This window comes from Argopecten irradians, chromosome 10 (genome assembly GCF_041381155.1).
Source record: "Argopecten irradians isolate NY chromosome 10, Ai_NY, whole genome shotgun sequence".
In the NCBI taxonomy this organism is placed as follows: Eukaryota; Metazoa; Mollusca; class Bivalvia; order Pectinida; family Pectinidae; genus Argopecten; species Argopecten irradians.
This window is the reverse complement of record NC_091143.1, coordinates 15670480-15693075: the sequence shown is the minus strand read 5'-3', so window position 1 is coordinate 15693075 and position 22596 is coordinate 15670480. Positions and strand designations below refer to the sequence as shown.

Here is a 22596-nt window from a genome sequence, read left to right as displayed (position 1 = left end):
TTAGCCCATGTGATTCATTAAAAACACTAAGCATACATTTAGCATGATAGTCCAGGTAGCAAAAGCGCGTTTAAACCATTTAGTCTTGGCCGATGACTTGAAGTTAGGTAGCGTATTTGCATACTAAAGTAATGGTAACATATTACTGAAATAAAATGGTCTTGTTTCCTTGATATAATATTATATTGATATTCTGAGATGAAAATCTGGAGTTTTGTACCACATCAGTATGAAGAGAACTTGTATGTGACTGGTGTTCGGAGCACCTGACTTCTGAACCACTCTGGCCTTTTTTAGCAACAAATCAAACCATTCTCTATTCCAGGTGTACTTTTACTATGTCTGCATTCTGTGTGTGGCCTGTTGTAGAACCAATATTGCTGATGTCAATTTATTAAACTGAAAATTTACATAAAACAGACAGAATCATCACTTAAATTCTGCAAGAACAAAAGAAATAATGGCTACCTGGGCAGGCCTAATGACAGGCCCTTCGCAAGGGGAGATAATAGATGGTAGGAATGAGATAACAGTTGTAAGGAAATCAGCAAATTGATAAAGGTTGTTATGCCATCTGGTGTGGACTAAGGTAGCTTGGGCTGACATGTAGGGTGGCCACACTCCTAGTGGTATATATAGCCCCAGATAGCATCTTATGGTACTGACTTTTTACTCTTATATCTCCCTAAACAATCTCAAATCAAAATAGGCAGCTGTGCTACAGGTCCTTTACCTTTATTGTTTAATAAAATACTCTTATTCATCAGCAGGGATTAGTAAACCTAACGATATATCTATAAAATCTAGCCTTATATACTATCCTCTAATTCAGAACATTACTATGTGGGATTGTTTACTTTAGTATGAAGTTTTACTTGTCTCATTATGTTTATCATGAAAAATAAATATTTTAAATATCCATGAAAAAATAAATGTTTGTTTAAAAAATACACACAAAGAACAGATGTGAACTTATCTAGCAATGTAAAATCGCGGCCCTAAAACATCCACTTGTCCCCCTCCCCTTCAGCCTCCCTGTCACACCAACCCCCCTCTCATAGTGCAGTCAGGCTGTAAGCAGTTCTCTGTTGTCTGAATGTGATGGATGGACAGTGAACTGCTTTGAAAAGGACTTCATTTCAAGAGGATTCAACTGTTTTCCTTAGAATGTTCCTCTGGTGAAACAGAATGAATTATCATTATCAAAGGAAAACCTTTGGGTTTTGAGTTTCAGAAAAATAGTAATTTTGGAGCTGTGCTATCCTGAGATACATTATAAGGTCTAGACAAGAGCATACCCCAAAATCCTGGTATCAACATAGAAGCTTTAATAAATTCCTACTTAATCATTATCAGTGAAGTCCTGGAGCTTGAAACTAAAAGTGCTTTATTTTAATCCAATAAGATACACCAACAATTTTCCCTGCATGGCTATATTATGAGTGCTGCAGAATTTAATTGTATTGAACTTTTTAGCAGACTTTGAAGGCTTAAACATTTGTTTAATTTATATTTTCTATTGATTTTGATGGTATGGGTTTAATGTGGCTGGCTGAAGAAACCATGCAGCTGTACTGCCAGAAACAAAATATAGGAAATTATATCTTGTTTATGTAGACATGCAAATGTATTTTGCATCAACCAAAATGCAGGTTTTACACAAGAATAATCAAGTTATGTAAAATCAATGAATTTCAATAAAGGTTTTATGTAAAACATCTCCACAGAGTTGTCTGAAGCATAGCATGCAGATTGAGTCGGGCAACAAAAACAGTCAACCATATGATAGATGGACAGAGCACATTCTATAAAGCTAAAGTCTGTATATATATTTTGAGATAAATCTTAATCATTGTGCTTGTATACATCCTATTATAACATAGATACCATCATAATTTTATTGTTCTTTTAAAGGAGCTATCAAACTTCAGTAAATTAAGCATGGACACAGTCATTTCTACCAGAATAATGACATTACTTGGTATGTTAAATTCATTGGTGCATGTAGTCAATGGTTTATATACATTTGTTCTTTAATAAAGATTTCTTGGACATTTCTAGATAAACAGCTATAGAGAGTATTTGGGTCAGGTGTCTAGTGTGTTCTCTACTGATGTTATATAAGAGTACTTACATTACAGACAAAGTATTGCATTGTGGTCAAGGTCTTGAAAGGATCAGCACCAAATACCTTACCATAATATCTATTGTGGCAAACAAAAAAACATCACACTACATTTACTTACAGAAAAAGTCAAATACCATTGAGAATGATCACCAGAGGTACAGACCTATACAGTTTAGGGTGAAATCATGCTTGTAAAGTTTGTTTTAGGTTTTATAGGGCTGTGTGCCTCTGGCAGAATCTTGATGTGAGGCGAGAGGATTTTGATGTGTGGCTGGTCTTGTTGATGTTAGTGGTCAATGTTTATGTCATGTGATGGTCAGTTTGACCTATATTTATGTATATTAGTGTAATAGAGCATGATCGTCCTGCTTTGTCTCTTAGCTGACCTAATCTCTTCATGTCTAGTTTATATCCTTCTTTTTTTCAGTCCCATTTTACTGCATAATGAGTATGTATAATACATGGCACATAAGGGTCATTATAGTCAGGGGAATTTTAAGGCTCATGGATCTCATGTGTTAAATGTCTATTATAATCAATTATATACAAATCATCTTCCTATTCAAGATTAACTTTCTTGTTGACATCAGAAGTTATTTTCAAATTACTCAATGTGTTAGTTGATGTTTAATGTTAACACATTGACATAAAGTTATACGGTAAAAGAAAGATGTATATGATAAACAATTTACTTTTGGCGCTAGTGGGTGTGATGTTGCACCTGTAAACTAGCTGCTAACGAGTTTGGACGAGTAACAGGTGTAAACAAGAAAGAATAACAATCACTTCGTGAAGAAAATGGCCCATAACTAGTGTAATGAGGTAAAGTGATGGACACAAACTTGGTTTACTGTCTTAACAAATCAATCATATTGGCACCTCCTCCACAGAGCTTTTCAACTTTGGAAGTATTTCAGAATTCTCTGCCTTGGGCGTTATGTTCCTTCATATTACTTTTTGGCTTATTGTCCAACTACAAATGTAGTCTTGGGAATCCTTGGTTAGATAGAGGAGGTTATTCTTTTCCTCTTGGCCATATAGATTGCTGATTCTGTAGGTCTGGATTAAAGATTAATTCTCTGAAAATGTTTGAGTTCCACTTTCCTTTCATTTTTTAAGTGATTCTTGATATATAATTATTGTATTCAACTTTATAATCACCTTTAAAACATTTATAAGTATATTCATTAATTAAAAACAAAATCAGAATCTCATGATAAAAAGATATTTTGAAGAAATACTGGAAAACCAGCTGTGTATAATGACCATCTGCTTAAAAGATCACTTTCTTGGTATCCCAAATGGTCCATTTCAACACAATTATGACTTGCTATGAAAACCATGTTTTTTTCTAGGTGGTCTTTATAGACAGGTTTGACTGTATATACTGTAAATAGGGTTGGTTGTATAGGATAGGTAAGATGATGAATGTGTATTTTGTATGGAGGTGTTAGGTCAATATACATACCATAAAGTGTTGGTCATTGTAACCCAACAATAATACCAGTAAATTGTTGTTTGGACCTGAGATTTGTCTGACCGAGGGGTGAGCCAGCCTCACCATCTCTGTCAGCCAGACAAGATACACATCCGTAGTGTAAACAATAAAACATTGATATTAGTGGTGATTGGAAGGGAGCTTGTTCTCAGAGGAGTTTTACAGTGTGCTTATCTCACAAAAGTTGTTTTACTGTAAAAAGTAAACTCTTAAGTAGCTTGAGTTCTGTAATTAAATGAAATGAATCTGAGTTCTGAACTTGTCTGGTGTACACTCCACCCTATGATAATACATGTGTAAGTTCATATTGACACAAACAACGTAAAAAGTTCATCATGACTCTGTCGACAGACGAGACATTGCCTATCTGCCATTCAGCTCCCTATCTCAGTATGTCAGACAGGTTTTTTTCTAGCCTGGAATGGTTGTGGAAGAGATTCAGTTTCCAGTCTGCTATCTCCAGACCAGGTTACTATCCCTTACCACAGACATTTCTGTCAGCCATTGTTTAAACAGATAACAAGGTTTTTTATTCTGGTAATTTGAAGATTGTAGGAATGTAGAATAGAATTAGTAGTGTCATCTCATTGCATTTATAGATTGTGGACAGAATAATAACTTTCAATGTAGAAAAATTGTACCCCCTGTGTTTACAAATAATGATTTTACACTAATCTCTTCCCAGCAGATTGGTTTCCATACATGGCTTGCATTATGACTACCAATATCAAGGCAGGATGACAATGAGATTCTGAAAGCAAAAAACAATGATAATAAATCCAGAAAATTTACTTATTTTGAATCAAACAAAGACTTAATAATTATCTATTTGCATTAATGAGTCTTCAATATCATTAACAATTCTGTAATATAGGATAGTTAATGAAGCTTTGTACACCTGACATTCAATCATTATCGACATTTTTTTTGGACATTTATGCTTGTGATCATTTTGAGAGATTGAAAGTGCTGTATTGGCAGAGTGCATGGTTCAGATGTCCTGACATATTACCACAAGCCCTTGCCTTTGGGTTTCAAGTTCGAATCCCATGTGGGGCAGTTGCCAGGTATTTACGACAAACCTGTGTTTTTTCTCTGGATCACTCCAACTTTCCTCCACCAACAAACCTGCTATATCCTGAAACGACCCTGTCTGTTAATAGGACATTAACTCAATCTAATCAAATAATATTGAAAGTACATAAAATTCTCATGCTTGCTACCATATATAAATTTAAAGTATTCAGACGATAAAATATCTGTCTGTGTCAAGTATCTTCAATGGACAGATCTGTGCTGAGACTCCAGACTGGTGGTGATGTCATGTTGACATACTAATCAGAAATACTACAAGCCTTAGTTTTAATGTTCATTAGAATGTGGCCATCTGGCAAACCCTACATCTTCACACACTTACTGATGCTATCAGCCTGACCTTGTTTGGGTGTGTAATGATGGCACGGCATGCAATCCTATATGCCATACAGAAATCGGCTAAGTCATGGCATGATTATGTTGTAACTTACTTAGGTTTTAAAATTAGATCTATAATTGTAGTTTTCTAAAAATATTTACCTTCACTCACTTTGGCGCCAAAATTTATAAAGATGTCAAATTTATTTTGACAGTGGGTTTTGAAATGGTAATTGACTTGATGAAGTCAACTATAGAGTTAGCAATTATGAAATGAAGTAATGTGTGACCTTAATTTGCTTGTTAATCCTGAATGGTTGTAGGAATCCTGATAATTATCTACTGTGGTTCATCCTCCGGAGACACAATTGGCTCTTCTAATTCAAAGACTAGACCAGTCCATTATGAAATTTAAGGGGTGAATATTACTTAAAATCATATATATCAAACTCATGGTTTTCAATAAGAACTAATTTACCTTGTTTAAGTGTTAGAACTTACTTTTACATATTTGCACTATAGACTACATTGATAGTTGATGGATACTATGATAGAAAAATGAATACAAAAATATTTCACAAATTGTTCAAAACTCAAGAAACGTTTGGATACAAAATTGAAAAAAAAGCCACACAGAACACCAGGGTATGTGATACATGGGTTAAGAACTGAAGTCATAATGAGCAATGATTAAAACTTTGCATTGTATGTGTCTCAAAGTTCATTCAGCATTCAACATTTAATTATTAGATATCTACAATCATAAATACATAGTTTCTAGGTCCAGAATGTAAATATCTAACAAATATTTAAATTTTGAGTTATACAGCTACAACAGCTGTTGCTAATCAATATGGAAGTTTTAGATTTAACATATTGATAATTCCTTCAAACATTTGTCATGTTTTGTGTGACGCCTACGGTCTGTTTGCTGGATTGATCAAAATAAATTTTACAAAAAGTTCTGCCCCAGCCATTGATCAGAGGTGACTCTAGAATGTTTTGGCCATAACATCTTTGGTAAACATAGTCCTCTAAAGGCCTTACAAGTCTAATTGATATGTATACAAAAATGTACATAGCTAACCCTAAAGTAATTAGAATTTTTGCTCTCTGTCCAATATGAAATTGAAGCAAGAGACGACTAGCAGCACATCTAGAATTATTACCAGGGTAGTGACAAATACAGAAGGAGTTGACACCACTTACTCAGTTCCAGAACTATGGATTTCTACTTTAGATCCAATATGAAGCAAACATGAAACACTACTCTAGCATTTTCAAGGTCCCAGGGTTCTACCTTCTGAAACAGTTTAATAGTATGCACTAATTAGAGAACAGTATGGAAAAGTGCAATTAGCAAAGGCACAATTAGCAGAATGCTAGTTTAATGCAATAGATTCCAAAATGAGTTTACACAATGTGAATAAAGCTAACTTAGATAGAAATCACTTGGAAACAGAAAGGCAAGAAGAAATGATTTCCTTTACATGTCAGTTAAACAAGGTAAAGTTACTTAGGTTTGATGAGGTGGAGATGAGTGTTGACCTTGTAGTGGTATACCTTCCCAAGGTCAATACTCTTTTGGCCCCCTAGGGGATCATCATTTGTCATATGTGGGTGGATGCTTTAACCGTCACATAGCACTACATATAGATACGGAACAATTATAGAAAACTTAGTTTTACATTAATTTGCTGAACATTTTGGCAATATGTAAAACTAATGTTGGCTGTCAGCCCTCAGGGGAGATTTGGGTGGTCAAGATTTATTAACAAGATTACCAAGGAATGTTTGGTCCACGGTCAAAACATTATAGTCAGTTGGACAGGTGTATTATCTATAATGCGTGTGGTCAATTTAGGACACACATAAAAGGCTTGAGGTCCTAATCGCATAATCTGCTGGTCATTGTGGTCAGTTGTGGTCAGCTCAGTGTGTTTGGTCAGTTTGGCAGTTTGGGTGGTAATACATAATGTGACAACTAAATCTAACCAGTTACTTCAAACTTGTGTGGATCGAGGGCTCTAGCTAAAAGTTTATTCATATCTTTGTAATATTAAAATATTTTTCCAAAACTAATCCCTCTTTTTAAGGTCAATATATTATAGTCAGCAAAGGTCACAAAGTGTGCAGACCTGTTATTGTTGGTGTAATTATAATATCTCAATGTCAGGTCACCAGCTTGAACTCTGTAATAATCCCCATCAATATTATACACACAAGTTTATTTTGTTGAGATGTCTAAAACATATCATGTACAATTATCTCAGAATTGGAATTGGTCAACAATCTTAGTTATAGAGCTGTATTAAATTCTGTTAAAATTCATATCGATGTCATAGCTGATATTATTTCAGTGACTGATTTTCATACTACATATATGGCAATCTCATTTGCCAATTTATAGTTAACTAAGTACAATGTCTATAGTAGAGTATGTCTAAGTGACACTGACATAGCTGTAAGTCAGTAGTACTCAGTGTGAATGAACAGTGATAACACATATAATGATGATTAGTGGTGAGAGATAAATATTTGATTTCTGTCGAGATGGCCCTATTATCTGATACTACAGGACGTTTACCTCTGTATTATCCTGCAGACTCTTGACTGTAGGATATGATGTAGGGACTATACTTCATGTTCATTCATTACACATTCCTTGTAATCTTCTAAAACATCTCCAGCCATAACTCTATATGACTTAATAATCCTTAAACCCTTTTCCATACTATCTAACCAGACTGGAGCATCGTCCTAATTAACTCATGTAGAATTGTTGTAGGAACTTGTATTACGCTATGTCCTGACATTTGGTATTTGTCAGAGACTCATAGGAAATGTCTGTTACCCTATGTCCTAAAGTTTGTGCTATGTCCTAGCATTTGTATTTACTCCAGGAAATGTCCTTGTTGCCTATATATGTCCTAAAACTGGTTTTGTCCCTTGAAAATCCTCCATGTTGCCCAATGTCCTAAAATTGTATGTATTAACCTTCGACCTCACGGATGTTTAACACCAGCAGTATTTGTTACATGTACTTTTAACTGTTGATGTACTAAGTAGGTACGGACAAAGGTGATGAGGAATTGTGTTTATAGCGTTCACTAACATACAGATACTTAATATTTGCTGGAACATGATTCATACATTAAATCAGAGGTCTGTGTCCTCACAGTATCATCAGGGTTCTGTTTGATTGGCTGCAAGGCCAGCAGTGCTGACAAAGACAGAATGTCCATGCTGAATCTTCATCGCATAATTTACCGTAATTGGCCCAATAATGGGCATTTTGAAAATTTAGGAAATCAAGGGGCATTTAAAAATACCAAAATCAGATCTTTCATAGAATTACAAGGTATTGCTAAAGAAATGAAATGGAGAAACTATAACATGTTTGCATTCCTATAACATCAAAGGCATTGAACATGAGACCTCGAAAACGGAAAAGGGAAAGGGCACATTTACACAAAATTATAAGAATGGGGGCAATTCAGTTGAATAGGTATCCATTTTCCTCAGCAAAATATTTAGGTAAAAGGTTTGTTGATTTGGTAATAGTAGTTTAGGTATTTAAGTTTGTACAAGTATCCTGTCTGTATTACTGTCTGACTTGTGTTATGTAAAAACTTCTATACTGACATTGAATATAGTGAAAACCTGTATACTGACATTGTGTTTCAATGAAAACCTAAAACTGACTATCTTTTCGCATTACTTTTACCAATGGACATTAACTTATCCAATTTTCTACCAGAATTTATCATCATCATACTCTTCATTACATCAACGAGTCTCTATGATGTCATCCATTTTGTATTGGCCATTTCATTGCATATTGCTGCAATACTGAATGCTATTGCCAGGTGTAAAATTAACAAGAAACCCTCACCAATCTCTTGAAGAATTCTATAGTGGCCATTTGCATCAGGACAGACCTATGAGAGTTGTAACTGGTGAAGGCTGAACCTGTTGTTGATCAGATGGCATAATTAATGTCAACATTACTCACAGCACAAACATGTATGTTGTATTTACATTAATTTGTATGGCTTAGAGGATGTGTAATGTCCTGCACATAAACAAATGTAACATGCGGTACAAAACGGTTTGCTATAATGGACTTAAGTGAACATAATAGTAATAGCATTATACGTGTACGAAGTCCTTAATGCTTACAATATAAACCACAGTACCTTCTTGGTACCATCAGGATAGTGAACCCTATACAAGAAAAAATTGGCTACTAGCAGTATCAAATCTTGAATTTGTATCTCAAATGAAGGGAGACTTAATCTGTGAGTAATGGTACTGTCCCTGTTTCAGGTTCTTCTAATGTTTACCTGGGCTATAGAAAACAAATTACAACAATGAAGCATCTTTTTGACAAAGTTTGTTATGTACTTGAATTACCTGTTAACCTGATAAGCAAAACACAGCTGTCTCAAATCATTCTGTATTTGACATAGAGTCCATAAATTGATAATTTTTCAGTAATTCTTGCATGGGCATCAACTTTAAAACTTTGACGATGAAGTTCCTAGAACAACTGTTGGTCACCCTCTGAAGTGTGTGCAATATATAACATCATTAGGTCACAGGTCAGAAATTTGAGACAAAAAAAATCCTTTTTAAAAAATTAAAAGGTTTTTGCCAAGGCAATGTCATTAATCCCTCACCTATAAAAGGGAGATCAACAATACTTACGTTTATTTCTACTTCTCTATGATTCAGAAACCTTCGAATGAAACTTACTCGTATAAGGTATGATTCACCATTATGTTACTGTATACCTATAGTGATCTAAAAGTCGTTTATTTAAAACACTATAACCAGACAATTTGGAGCACTCCTAACAGATTGTTTACTACTGAATTTGATATTTCTTATATACCTTGCCTAACTTGCGCTTAATTGTGTGTTTCTGTTGTTGCATTACATTACATTGAATGTTGAGATTAAACTAGTATCAATATTTGTTTATAATTTTTTGTGTTATTGGTAGTATTGAAAGGTTAATTACTTTGAATCACCTGTTGTACTCTAGTATGTTTGAGTATTATTGGCTAGGTCGTACCGTAACCATTCTCAAGAAGAGAATGTCATTTTTGGCTAGGGAAATATTGACACTGTGCAGAACCTTAACCAGGTCTTGGTTTAGAAAGATTTGGGCCTAAACAAATACCTGGTGACAGAATCTTTGTTGATCAAGGAAACAGCTAACACAATAGCTTATGATAAATTGACGGAAATTGATCGGTCTGAAATCTGTGGCTTATATCTGTGGTACCAGTGTCACTTTGTTATTGCCTCGATTTAAACATAAAATCCTGGCAATTAAGATGAACTTGGTTGGCATGTCCAGGCTAGCTGACCTGTGTGATTACCTGGGGGTAGATCTATATAACTATTGGGTTAAAAATTGGTTTTGGATTGTCATTGTGAATTTGTAAAGAATATAAAAGTTAAAAATTTTCCATTTTCTTAATCTTTTATGTATGGTTAAAAAATGCTACTTGTCTCTTGTAAATCCATCTGTAATGACAATGGTCTTGTTCTGGCCAGTTATAGGTTAAAGAGTTTATTTATTAAATTCTTATAAAATCAACTAAAAATTTGATTGTTTTACTTATGAATGTATTGAAATAAGATGATATGTCCTTGGTGTTTTAAAAATGAACTCGAGCAGTACGTAGCATATCAATAGAAACATCAATAGACTTTTAAATATACCGCATCTAGAAGAACAGCGTCAATAAATGAATAATAAATATATCTACAAGGTTTAGTCATAAAGCACATGTAAAGTAGCCAAAAAAAGATCTATTAAGATAAAAATGTCAGCTAATTTGAAAACTAATATCCTTATGGTCATTTAGTAGTATTATATTCAGTAAGACTTCTCCAACAGCTGGTGAGTGATAAGAGGCCTACTATAAGTACACCGGTGATATATTTTACTTAAGTACTATAGATGGCAGAGGTACAAACCCTCATCTGTCTTACTGTACATGCCTGTGTATTAGGAGGGAGCTTCACTGCTTAATGATACAATTATTAACACATAAAGAGATCATACGGCAGAATATATGGGTCACTTCAGCTTCATAAAGTCAAAACATTGAGGTAATTTGAGTACTTCAGAATATCATATATATTTCAATTCAGCTTCATATAGTCAAAACATTGAGGTAATTTGAGTACTTCAGATATCATATATAGGTCACTTCAGCTTCATATACCTATAGTCGCAACACTGAGGAGAATACCATCTAAAAAATTTATTGTAAATGGTTAAACTCTTAAATTAAACCTGGATTAGAAAAAAAATGTGAAATACTCAATTTCAGAAAATGCTTTTTTTTTTAAAGTTTTCACAATCTAGTTGGTAAATGAATTAATTTGGAGTTTGAGAAGTCAAAGAATTGTAGGTAAAGGAATTAGTGAAGTGTAGCTGGTTGATCCTATATAGATAAAAAAAGAAAGTCACACTTTACACACACACGGCTAAGTCATTACAAATTCATTAAATTTTTGTTAGGTAATCTAGTTATAACCTCTCCATGTGTATTTATACTTTATCTGATATCTATATTGTATAACATTGAACATGAAGTTTTCGTTGTGTAGAAATGTTACTTATGGAACCACCAATAAACAAACGAAACAAGCCTAAGACAATAATTGGTCATTGTTATAAAAAAGATGAACCATGAATATTTTTGCCTGCAGAAAAATTTCAAAGCTCAAAACCATGAAAAAAAAATACCCTCAAATATTTCATATATTACACATTACCATATTCGTTAATGCATTCTTTCAAAAACAAATGAATAAGCATACCTTCTCCATCATAAAATTTCTGTTTTATTATTGAAAACTCACTGTGGAACTTAATTAAAAATTTCTAGTATTCATAGCATTGCCAAAACATCTGGCATGTACATGAAACGAAATCAAGATATGAATCTGATTCATGTGTGGTTTGTGGATCTAAAGTAACTGATCTAGGGATTGTCATATGTAAAGTGTTGCTGTAATCACTGTGTGTTTGTACTACATTAAAACATACGGCTGTGTTAAATTAAACTGACGTAACTGAACCGATAAACACCCAGGGTGCTTAAATTTGTTTTAGATAATTAAGGTGGGTGTTAAAATAATGTATATCAAATGTAGACCCTTACATTTTCTGAAAGGAATAAAGAAACTATATGGTACCCCTGAATTCATATTTGCAATCTGCATTTAATAAAAAAATTTTTTTTTAAATCCCATATGGGGCAGTTGCCAGGTACTGACCGCTGGTCGGTTGTTTTTCTCCAGATACCCTGGCTTTCCTCCACCATCTCACCTGGCACGTCCTTAAACAACCCTGGCTGTTAATAGGACGTTAAACTAAAAAAAAACTTAAATTAAGGTAAATGAAAAGTTTCAGACCTCAAAAAGAGGGAGGAACACCTATAGGGATAGGGCGCTTATTTGATCAAATACGAAAAAGTAGTAAACAAGTAATTTTTTTCCAATGATCATTATATGCTGAAACAAAAGACAAGATTGAAAAAAATCATATTTATCAATATTATAAAATATGTAGGATGATGAATAGAGAATGGTGTGTTGGTGTAAAAGACCTGTCATGTTTCTATCTCCTTGTACATGTGCTGAATCTGCATACCCTATTTGACATGCAATGCTTTTTATCATCACATACAAAGCATGTTATCAAGCCACAGGCAATATGATGAAGGCACGCCATCCTATCAAGCGTCCACAGACACATTTTATATTACATGATGCCATTCTTTGAAAATGTTGCAGATAGAAAATGACATTATCCGACAGAATTTCTGAATGTACAGACGGTTCTCATTATACAGGAATATATGGTGAAACATAAAAGCTCCAGACAATTTCATTATAGACTGGGTAACTGTAGCTAGAACGTTTGTGGCTTTAATACCTGTCCTCAGAAGCACGATTATCTGACTAAGTAAAGACTTTACTTCATCCTTTCATATTCTGACTGGCATCCCTTTTAATTTATAGTGGCAGATATTTTTGAGTCAATTCTCCTGATGAGGATCTAAGTTGATTTCCCACATGAAAGAATGGTTGTCAATATGCGAAGTCGTTGCTGGGGCTTATATATTCACTTACAATGAAGAAAGATCTATATCATTGGTGAGGTAAAGCTAGCATCAGGCAGAGCGATGTAGGTTCCTTGTATAACTACAATACCTAACAGATTTGCTGATTTGACAACAAAATGGTCCTGACTTAACTGCCACGTTTAACTAACGCAAAAGGACAAGATGGTGTTTCCTTAGGTACTTCATTTCCTATAGCAAGACTTAAAACTCACTTGCTACAATTGCATGCATCCACGACATAAGTCAAACCACTGGACACTGGTAGAACTTATTTCGTTAAACTTTTTTTTGTAAATATTGTCAACTAAAGAAAAAAGTATACTATAAACCAACCTATTTTTTCATGCAATTTATTTTCATATATTTGGCGGGAGATTAAATTCACGAAAAATAAATCATAGCGAAAAATATTAAACTTTAAGTGCAGTATTATATATCTGTAAATCACAAAATTAGATTGCTGGGAAAATGTCATTGTGCATAAAAACTTGAAATCAAGTCAAAGCTAAATGAAGTTGGTTTACGATATGACTGCCAGTGTTTCCAATGTTTCACAGGAAAAGTAGCAACACTGCATGGTTTAAATTTTACCATCAAAATATAATGCCGTTTAGATGAAGAACCTAAGTATCCTTGTAGTGTGCCACAGATTACCTAAGGCTAATGACCTACATTCTGATCTACACCCTTCCTTAATATATAGGAGTTACTAATGGTGGCCTGTGATCTGAGGGCTAACTGTCACTTCAGTGAAAGCTGTCAGCAAGCAGAAGGTTCTCTCAGAGAAATGATCAAGGTTAGGTGTGGGAACTAATTAATTATCGGTAACTAATTACACCATCCATATGTCATTCTTATTCTATGATATTTCTGTAATCATTTTTACTTGAAGACCGAATGTGATGTGAACTACCTTTGCTTTATACATGTAAAGTGAAAGTAGCGATAGGATATGCTTTAATGTATTATACACAAGTTGTGAATGGGGATATGAGATGTTGAGTCATGCCTCTGAAGTGAGCTGTATCCCCAGTACACCTGGCTGCAGCTGTACTAGATTGCTCAGCCAGCTGGCAGCTTCCCTTTCCTCTATCTGAGGGCGTGGGTCTGTAGTGTTACACTTACCAGGATATATAAACATCAAGGGTTTCTCTCACTACCTATATTTACTTAAGTCACACAGATTATAGTGCTACTGATGTAAATATTGTCATATCTGTCATTAATTATCATCTTAACCAACATGGTATACAGATGAAAATGAAATAACATGATTTTCTTTTCCTTATATTGCATCTGGTGAAAATTGTATAAAAATACTACATTCATAGATATTTGAATCAGCTCAATGTACAGGCCTCATGTGTAATAGTAATTCTATCTTATTGTTTTGTCTTTTGCTGCTAGCTAAAGTTACTATACTCAGGGAAGCAGACCACAAATTCGATGAAAGTTGTCTTGTGAAACTTGCCCATCCTTCTGCACATTATATTGTCTGGGATCCATCTCCTACATTTTAACGGTGCTTTTTATGCTTTTCAGGTACCTTGTGGCATTGAAATGCCATACAACCATCTTGTTTCACATCAATTTTGAAAACTTACATGATAAGGTTTTGATAACTATTTCTGTGCATGGTTTCAAATAAATCTTATATCATTATGATCAGGAGAAATTTCAATTGGTATTACTCTGAATGGATAGTGCCGTATATTGTAAATTGTATTCTAAATATTATTGTAGAGGAATACTGATTAAATGACATTGATATCAGTCGGTCTGACTCGTACACTTAGATACTGGATCAGAGATTTATAATTCAATGTGTATTGGGTGCTCCCAGTTAATATATTTAAGGGATCGTTTGTAGAAATCTTGTATCTGTGTTAGGTGTTCCCTATTATACTGGAAACAATTATACCAAATTAATTACAGTAAATACTGCATGTCATACATGAAATGGCCTGATTATCGTGATATCAATAACACCAGCATTCCTCTAATCTGTAGTGTTATGTAAGGCATTCCCTGTACACCCATGTTTTACTTAGACAATTGATTTTATAACTGATGATCAGTTCGATTTGAGAAGTCGTGCCCTGTTCTATTTTAGTCCAATTCAATCTACATTCTATTGAATTATACTGCAGATTAAAATGTGGGACAGAATGACTGACTTTATAGAAGGACAATTTAGGGGAAATTATTTTTTATTGACACTCGAGTAAATTTGGACTCAATCATCAATGACCTGGTAGATATACATCTGATCTCTAAAAATAAAGAGTTCTTGGCTCAAACCATAATTAGCCAAGACATTTTCTCCTCCGCTGTTACAAAATACATGTACTGGTATTCCTAAAGTAGATGAAAACATCCCACAAGCTTAAATAGTTTAACAGTATTCAGGGGCAAAGGTTTCACCAAAGGAAGGGTGAGTGTATATCCTGGGACCTCCATGTAAAAGTTGATTGCTAGCTGACTATATAGTCAGTAAATAAATCTAGTGGTAGATCCGAGCTGTCTTACATCCAAAAGGTCCAAATTATGAACACTGATCTGACCTCTAAATTTTCTCCTCTTTTGTTACAAAGCATTATTTTGCTAGCAGAGAGTTTTCTAGATAGGGAAAAGACATGTTTGGAAGAATTTTCCATTGGTCTGAGAGTTTGATGGCTGATTGCAATTGGTTAAGGTGATTGACGTTCCTCCATAAACTGAATCAATTCACCAATGTGATTTTACCTCCTTTATAATAAAATGGTTAAGTAGTTGTTAGGTCTGTTGGTGGTTTTCTTCAGGAACACATGACTTTCCTGAACCAATAAGATCTTGTTCCTATAAATTTTGGTTTTAGCTTGACATCCTATTAACAGTCAGGGTCATGTAATAATAAGAAGATGCCAGGTTTGTTGGTGGAGGAAAACTGGAGTACCCAGAGAAAAACCATTGACCTTTGCTAGCGGTCAGTACCAGGCACCTGCCTCACATGGGATGTGAACTAGTGACCCAGAGGTAGAGGGCTTATGGTGATATGTCGGGGCATCTTAACCACTCGGCCACTGCTGCCTCAGTTCCTGTAAATGGACAACAAAGTAAAAAGGATGACAAAAACAACCAAACCAAATTGTATATAATGACTAGAAGGCCAGATTATAAAACAATACAACACCTTACATTTACATCTCAACAACCAGGATCGTGTGTACATTCTTAAAGGTCAAGGTTACCTTACAATTATCTCATTAGATCGCAATCTTAATTACCATGTTATCATATTAAAGTTAACGAAGTCAACAAAAGATGGACCTGATTTATTATATGACAAATTTATTAAAAGTTAATAAATCGTAAAACGTTACAAAGGTTCAAAGCATATTCTTATCACCAAGTTATTCATCAAGACTGCGCTGAATGGGAAAAAATCTGCATGCATGACTTTACACATTAGTTCTGTTGTCAGCTAGCATATGTATGTATAGTAGGTATATATATATATATATAGTTAGCACTTAATGTCAACTGTTGCAAGAAATTTACTCATGCATGCATTACAATTAACAGGCTTTACTTAGTTTAAATGAACCTTGACTTTATGAACACGGTTATGAATATCTTAAACCAGAGTCATCAAGTTTCCTATGTCCTAATTTTAGCTGTAGTCATGATAAAAATGATGGAATAATGCAAATAGAATAACATTGTAATCATTAACAATCTAATTCCATCACCTCAAATATGTATGTACAGCTGTTGGTGTACTTAAAGATACCGTAACAGGAAGAATGAATGTACAAACAACACTCAATATTGTCTGGAGGTGTGAAATAAAGCTGTTGTATAGATAATTATACTGACCAAATATGTTAATCTGCTCTAAGATGTAATGCAAAAAGTGTTCAGTCCTTCATAAGACATTGAATATGTTACTAATCATACAAAAAAACCTTAACTATACTATATTTGTATTTGGCTCTGAGTTTTTCATTTAATAAGATATTTTGATTTGCTTTCATTCCAAAATGTGAAATAATATTCGGTGCAGTTGATTTTGTGTGATACACAATGTAAATGATAATATATGAGTTTGACCTTAAAGGTCGTTGTTGGTGTGTCCATTAAGTTGTACAAATAGAGAGGATGTTACAAACTTCAAAGGCCTAGTAATTGGGGGAAAATTGATAAAAGAAAATGTCATTATTCTTCTGTTTTAGTAAATGAATTAAATTATATCCTATTGGAAGCAACGACAGGAATGTGGTATTAATTTGCCTCATTTAATTACTCATACACAGAATAATACACATATAATTTGCTGGTGGAAATAGCAAATAGAAAATATACCTTAGTGTAATTTGGAACAGAAACGATTAAATTACAGGTTTTTTTCAGTACGAGTAGATTGTGTCTTAAGCTACCAATTATCAAATAAGACCACTAAAAAAACTCACTAAATTAGAACTGACATCCAGTATGATTTCCTGCTGGAAGTAGAACAGATTTATGTGTTGTTTGTCGTTAAGGCTGTGTTATAATTAATAATTACTGTATAACTCTTTATCAGTACCCAACCGATTTACCTCTAATTGGTAGGACTACTGGAGACTGATGGAGCAATTAAGTTTATAGGGCTGAACCCCACAGGGACAAATCAGGGAGGAATATCCTTATAATAACATACCCAGTGGGCCCCCAAACCTGTACACTCCTGGCTGTAATTGATACTATGTAGCTTTATTATCCAGGGATATACTCCATGGACGAAATAGAAGTTGTGGAATTCCTAGGACAGTTGGATGGTCAAAGTTTCCTAGCTTGCATTGTTATGTTTTAAACCATTTATTATTGTTATTCTTAGCCATGGAGGCATTTTGACTCGCACAAAAAAAAAAAAAAAAAAAAAACTTTAGCGGAAAGTACAACACAGAACCACAGTCTTCCAAAACTTACAGACACACTAGGCCATCCATTGAACTATGTGCAGATATAACTGTTAATTAGCCATTCAACTATTTTGAAAAACAAAAGACAAAAACAATATATTATATGGTTTGATGCTGTAAATGGTTTGAGTTATTGTTTTGCATAAAGCGTTTTGTCAGAATGTCACAAATCTTTGTGATATTGATGCAGCGGTAAATCTCCAATGACAAATGACATCTGTGTTTGACTTGTTGTTAATAGATAGTGAAGTAAGTTAGTTGTGATAAACATGTGTTTTTTGTTACCTATTTCTCAGTTGTATTTTTAGAGTTACTCTAAAGTGATAAAACATTTATTACATCATCTGGTACATCTCAACGTCTCCTTGATGAAATCTTAATTTCCAAGGTCATGTCAAGGTTATGTCACCAATATTTCTCAACATGTAGATGGAACGTAGACTAAGGGTCTAGTCTATTTTGATTACAAGTTTCACCATAATATAAGACTTTATTATAATTTGACAAGTGTTCGATATAACATTTCCTTGAAGTATTAAAAGCATAATTTTAATTATCAGGTAGCATTTTTAGGTCAGTTCATTACGGGGGTTTCGAGATCCCAAAACGACGTGAGTAAAGTACTATTTACCGTCGATTAGTCCCACCTTCCGGTGATTATGACGTCGTCATTTGACGTGAGTTTTGTGACATCATAATCACCGGACAGTGGGACTAATCAACGGTAAATTGTACTTTACCCACGTCGTTTTGGGATCTCGAAACCCCCGTATTAGGTCATTGTCATTGCATTGAATTATACTAAAACAAAAGAGAGTCATAAATCAATATAAACAATGTAAACAAAATAAAATTTGAAACCAAACTATTGAACACATTGGATGCTCTCCATGCAGAAATAATTTCTACTACGGTCCTGAAATTTGCAATATTTGAGGAATGGCTTTAGGCACAAATCTCTATATGTTCAAAAGCTTTCATGCTGCATATAAAATTCTTTTGAATTAAATTTATACAGCACTATATATATAGTTCTCTTTTAAATTGAATCGGTTTACTCTTTTGCATGCTTCTAATTTCCTAAATGTTTGATTTCTAAATTACCAAGATAAGAGAAAAAGACTAATGGTAACAAAATAACACATAATTATGAAAATTATTTATTTAAAAAGATTTACTGGCTAGTTGTTGGGTATATGGTCCATGATGAACTTAGTATGTAAAGTCAGGGTTTGTACTCATTTTATACCCAATTAATTCAGACGAGGGGCTGCTAATATTTAACTTTTAGATGGTGTAGATTCCTGTATGAAAAGCCTTGCTGAGGTCAAGTGTATAAGGAACTTTGCACTTAACGTTGAGAATGGTTATATGGGTCACACGTAATTGATCAGGTTACTTAAAAAAATATAAAATGCTGGTAAATACAGTGTAATGCCATATCATAGGAGTTGTTTATTTAAAGCCTAGACTTTTAAATTGATTATAAAAATCTGTTTATTACATGGTTAGAGAAAAAGGTAAAGTTTTGGCATCAGTGAATTCTGATGTTTACTATATAATGCTGGGGTACATTATACTTGGAGGTGAAGAAAGACAGAGGTGAAGAAAGACATATTATGTTTCAGTGAAAAAACTCAGAGGTCACACATTATATTGTAGATCAAAAGCACAAGTAACTATGGGACTTTTATTAGATGTCTATCCTCCAATGTACCATGTACTTATATAGTTTCCCAGTGAATATATAGCAGAATTTAAACATGTAACATTAACACAAGGAATATAACCTTGGTATGGGGTACACTGCTGCTCAGAGTTCACCTACCGTATATGATTTATTTATAACTCAGGTAAAACATTCAAATGTTGGGTTTTACTCAGTATACTGTTTGACTTATAATCGGTCTAATTATGTAGTGAATTTGTATATGTGACATTTGAACAAGTCAATAATATAAAAATAGTGAGAGAAAAAACACACACAGGAAATAAGGATCACTTAACAACAGCAATGACATGAAGATCCTTGAAAATCAACATAGTCCTCTTTATTGTCTCTGATGGATCTTACTCCACACCCACCCCCACCCTTACCCCACCCTAACCCCACTCTACCCTACCCCTACCACCCCGACCACCCCCACCCTAACACCCCTACCACCCCCACCCTAACACCCTACCATCCCACCCCTAACCCCACTCTACCCTACCTCTACCACCCCAACCTACTCCACCCTAACACCCCTACCACCCCACTCACCCCCACCCTAACCCCCTACCCTACCCTACCCCAACCACCCGACCATCCCCACCCTAACCCCACTCTACCCTACCCCTACCACCCCTTCACCCCCACCCTAACCCATTCTACCCTACCCCTACCACCCCACCACCCTGACCACCCCCACCCTAACCCCACTCTACCCTACCTCTACCACCCGACCACCCCACCCTAACACCCCTACCATCCCACCCACCCCAACCCTAACCCCACTCTACCCTACCCCTACCACCCACCCTAACCCCACTCTACCCTACCCCTACCACCCCACCCTAACCCCACTCTACCCTACCCCCACCACCCCGACCACCCCCACCCTAACACCCCTACCATCCCACCCACCCCAACCCTAACCCCACTCTACCCTACCCCTACCATCCCACCCTAACCCCACCCATCCCACCTTATATATAGTGAAATTAGGATGATTTATCTAGAAGGAACCAGTACAATTTTACAACTTTGGCAGTTTTAACTGCTGATGAAGCAACCTGATATGTTGAGAATTTAAAAATTAAATGTACATTGAATCATTGTACATATCAACTATTTCTACATCTTATAAATATGTGTAATATTTCAGACTTTCTAAATTCAGTAAAGGTGTGTGAGGATTTGACCCACAAACTTTATAATCCATGGTTAGGTTTCTAAGATTCCTGTGAACATTACCTGAATTTTATAGCAAAGTTTGGTGTTGTGTTTACCGCGGTTTTCCTCACAACAAACTAGAGATTATATTGAACTTGAGTGTATATACCATGTAAATGTTAAAATTGATAGGGCCTAGTCAAACCTATAAAAAATGTAGGCCATCCCTTATACCCAGTAATGCTCCAATCTCTCGCTGAATAGCTGGGAAAATGTAAAATTCAAGGGATTAACTATTTTATTGTATGGAGAAGGATATTATGGGAGAAATCATTATGTCCATGTACGGCACACATGGATCGAACACGTTTGATTAATGATTACTTCCAATAACAATACAGCCAGCTATTGAAGGTGACAGAATAAAAAGTAGATTTTATTTGATAAATGCATATAGTGAATTGTAAGATTTATTAGATTATATACCATATTTGACCCAATAAGCATCCAAGACGATTGAAAAATTGAAGGAAATAAGGGGACACTTAATAGAACACAGTTTATAAATAAAACTGTTGCACAAAGTTAGCAATTAATTATTTTGTAAAAGAAATCAACAACAAAATCCAAAGTTTTCATATTTTCTGTCTCAATTTAAAGATGCTCCACTGCCGACAGAGCATAATAGATGATATTCATCATTTGAAGCCGACAGAGCATAATAGATGATATTCATCATTTGAAGAATAATTTGTGTTTAATCGTGTATATATATATATGTCTAATTAACACAAAAATAATATAAAATAATTTATTTCGCCTTTGGTGCATGCGCAATTAGTACTTTATTCCATATAGGATATAGTGACACAGAATTTTTTAGGGATTTAATTAATTATTTTTCCATATTTTTAACTTAAAGTGAAATTAGAAGCTCAAACTTTTCAATGTTGGTAATGGTGTAAAGTAAGTAACTTTTTCAACTGAAGAAAAATACAAAATTGTCTGCTCCTGTTTTTGATAGCGGAATAAATACAGTTTGTCAGCAGTGGAGCATCTTTAATTCAAGGTAAATGATATTGAGACCTAAACAAGAGGGAGGGGTGCTTATAGGGATGGCCGGCGTTTATTGGGTTGAATATGGAGTTGGATTAGTTATGTTTAACTAAAATACCAGTTGATATAAACTTGAGGATGACGACTGGTATACATACAAAGAGATGGACATGTTATGACACCAGGACAGACATAACGTTTTGTATACTAAGGTCCAAGTTAGAAGGGCTCTTATACATGGACTTTCCCATGTAGATAAAATTGGGATGAAGTTTTTAGTGGTTTTCAGTCCACTTAAGCTCCATGTTTAGTTTATTGTCTCCAGGAATTCATAAAAGTACCAAGTATATATAATAAACGAACATGAAAAACACATCCTTGCTAAGTGACCCTTCAGGAATTCAACAAGGCATCCCCGTCACAGTACCCCTCAATAGCTCCTGATCAAACTGTGCTCTGTAGCTGAAATAAACTTATAACATTCATTAGTTTGTCATTTATATGAGATGATTTGAAAACTGGAATAT

At 34.6% G+C, this 22596-nt stretch overlaps 1 protein-coding gene across 3 annotated transcripts in view; it reads left to right on the top strand.

The window, feature by feature from the left end:
* The window catches only part of LOC138333229 (death-associated protein kinase 1-like), a 104199-nt gene that overhangs the window by 9939 nt on the left and 71664 nt on the right, over positions 1-22596 (top strand). The gene's annotated exons all lie outside the window — the stretch shown is intronic.